This window comes from Brassica oleracea, chromosome C7 (assembly GCF_000695525.1).
Source record: "Brassica oleracea var. oleracea cultivar TO1000 chromosome C7, BOL, whole genome shotgun sequence".
In the NCBI taxonomy this organism is placed as follows: Eukaryota; Viridiplantae; Streptophyta; class Magnoliopsida; order Brassicales; family Brassicaceae; genus Brassica; species Brassica oleracea.
In genome coordinates this window covers 10700307-10703722 of record NC_027754.1, presented here as the reverse complement: position 1 = coordinate 10703722, position 3416 = coordinate 10700307, and positions in this window count along the sequence as shown.

Below are 3416 nucleotides of genomic sequence, written 5' to 3'. Positions count from 1 at the left end.
AAGAATATCATGACTCACTACTTTCACTCATCTATGCTGAAAACAATTGAAATTTGTTATATCTTAATTTATACCTCCTAAGACATATGTTAATTACATAATTCCCATTTTTCACTTATCAAAATATTTTTTACAAAATTTTTAAATTATGTTTAAGACTAACTGTCCAGACGACTTTCAGTTAAGTCGTCTGGACGACTTATTTTCAAGTCGTCTAAACAGACGACTTGCGAGGGGTAGAAACGTAAAAAAAATTCCGTTTTTTTGTTTGGTCACAAGGGGATAGTTGTAATTTCAATAGCCTTTTAGGTTACTTTTGCCTTTGACCCAAGTTGGGGTATTGTTTTGGGTTTGACTCCAAGTTTTGAGTCACACTTGGCAATTCTCCCTAAATGGTTCCAAAGCAGTAAAAAAAATCCATCAAAAATAAAGAAAGACTAAACCTTAAAGCTTACGTAAAATAATGTGCGACTCAACTATCTTTGCCTACCAGTGTTAGTAGCATCTCTCCACATATTAGCAGCTATGGTTTTTTTTTTTTTTCGGTAAAAATTAAGTTTATTATACCAAGTTTTCAGTTTTTTGACAGAAATACAAAAATAACAAGAAGAGGATTAAATGAAACTAAACAACAAGCATGCAACGCACGACAGTCAAAACAATAACTAGAAAGAGGAGCGGCTCGATCGAAGAGAGTCGAAAGTCTAACGAGGCGATGGCAAACCAAACAACACCAGAAAGAGGAGCAGCTATGGTTGCTCTCCATTTCCTTGCGTTTTCTCTTTCTTGTTCTTTCGTCTCAAAATTTTCTTCAGTACCACTTTCTTCCAAAGTTTGATTCTCATTTCCTTCCAAAGTTTGATTCTCATTTTCTTCATCACTACAAAATTCAAATGATCGACACTTTTTGCGAAGAAGGTTGTGTAAGGCAGCGCATGCAAGAACTATCTCTGCTTGAATCTTGAAAGAAAATGATGGTGCAGGTTTAAAAATAAAAAAATGAGATTTAAATATACCAAATATTCTTTCAATGACGTTTCTTAAAGACGAGTGGCGAAGGTTAAATAGTTTATTTTAATTTTCTGGATCACACCCTTCCCCACGAAATTCTTGTAGATGAGACCGAGTACTTTGTAGTGGAGCTAAGAAGTTATGTCGATTTGCAAACCCACAATCAACTAAATAATATTTTCCTGAAACACATCCAAAACACATGATATAACAAACTCAATTTAGAAAACATTTGATCAATTATTATCACATAATATATATATATAATTGGATTACAATCACCTTCTGGTACTTGGAGTCTGTTAGTTCTTCTTGTTAACGCATCTTGTAGAACATTTGAGTCATGAGCTGTGTTGGGGTCAGAACCGATCGCGACGGAATCAATGTCTGAAAGTCTTCAGAAAATATTTCTCATAATAAAAATTTCGTATAATTTTTATTGAAAAGGTTATACGACGAGTTCTTGAATTATTTTATCGACAACAAGAAGCAAACATTGTTAGGATCAAAAACGGTTATCTCGAAATAAACGTCTAAAAATCGAATTTTTTTATGAAAGCTTTCTCGACACACTCTCAACGAAAGTTTGTCAATAAAACTGCACAGACACATCAGATGTTTAGCTATAGATGAAGACCTTCCCATGGTTGGATGGAGTCTATCTATTGACATAAGATATAGCTTTGAGTTAGCTTTCCAATGACACCGGTCTGAGTTCAATCAGCATTCTGTAGCATAAGTTATGCCCGTTTATTGAAGGGTGGACAGAGCACACCGTCTAGCTCGGCGGATGGCCAAGCTGACCAGCTCGACTATCCACCGAGCTGAACCCGTCCAGCTCGGTGGATGGCCGAGCTGGACCGACCACACTACCACCCCGCCAAACAGGATCGACCACACGACCAGTTCGGCCATCCGCCGAGCTGAACCAGTCCAGCTTGGCGGATGGCCGAGCTGGATCGACCACGCGACCAGCTCGGCGGATGGCCGAGCTGGATCGACCACACGACCAGCTCGGCCATCCGCCAAGCTGGACTGGTTCAGCTCGGCGGATGGCCGAGGTGGATCGACCACACGATCAGCTCGGTCGTTCGACGGGTTGGACCAGTCCAGTCCGTCAGACAGACGAGCTGGATCAACTAAGCCATCCTCATCCCGTCCTCGTAGCTCCCCCCCCCGAGATTTGATAAAAATTGCTCTCGTTTCATTTCGATCGGAGGCACCGTTGGAATTTTACGATTTTAAAACCGGAAGAACTCGTTTTCTTGTATGAAGTTCAAATTTATCGTACGAAACAGCGACGGTTAACTAAACACCTTGAACTAGCTACATTGTATAAGAAATTTGAGCTTTCTTCGGAATCGACGTTGTTTCAAAAGCACTCTCTTCGATAAGTCGTGAAAGCGCTCAAGTCAAGAAACGGCCCGAAAGGGGCCAGAACGCGGCTAACGGCCCACTCGCGACTTTGTACGAAATTAAGCTCAATCGTTACGACGGTTTATCTTTTATTGTGCAAGAGAAGATAAATGTCAAGTTCGGAAGATAAATGCTAAGTTTCCAAGGATAAACACAAAAGGTCGAAGGAAAATGGAATATTTCCGCGAAGTGATAAACTCGACCAAGGGCAAAAAGGGAAAGATTAAACCGCCTTTGCACTAGAAAACTTTAAGCATTATTCTCAACATGTTCTGTTTCTATGACTGGCACTCGATTACTACATGAACTTGCATAGGCAGTCCGATCTCTTGTTCTTCTATTTCAATCGAACTACGTTCGGCTTGATCTTCGAAAGGGGTACGTAGGCAGCCTTTCATAAGGTTCTGTCCGAAATGAATCAAAACCTTTTTTCATATCTTTTTCGTTTATTGTTATCGAGCTGCGACTCAACTAGGTTTAAGGTTTTTGGTCGTTAGAACTAGGGAACTCGCTGACAGCTCTTGCGGCCCAAGCTTTTGTAATAATCGTAATACTCTTACGCGGATTCAAATAAGATCAACTCTTTCTAAACTCGTTTATCGTCTTTACATATTTTCCGCATTTATTTGGTTACTTGTCGTTGGCTCTTGCAGAGAATCCGGGACCTCTGGGAAAGTTAGGGTTTCTTGACTTTCCTAATTTAAACGAAAATCGACGGTGTGAATTTTGGTTCCCACAAGCTGAACCTTCCCATCCACTTAAGACATATATGAACTCAAGATCAAAGTTACAGGCGCTCCAATACAATCTTTCGATTACGATGACTTGCCTTTTCAGGACCTTGTACCATCGTATCAATGTGTGCACCATCAAGAGCTCCAATACAATCGTAAAATAAAATTGTTCACTTTATAAATTTTAGAAGAAAAAAAATTCATGGACGAAATTATGTACCTTGAAATAAAGATAAAATCGAGTGCTTTTTTTTT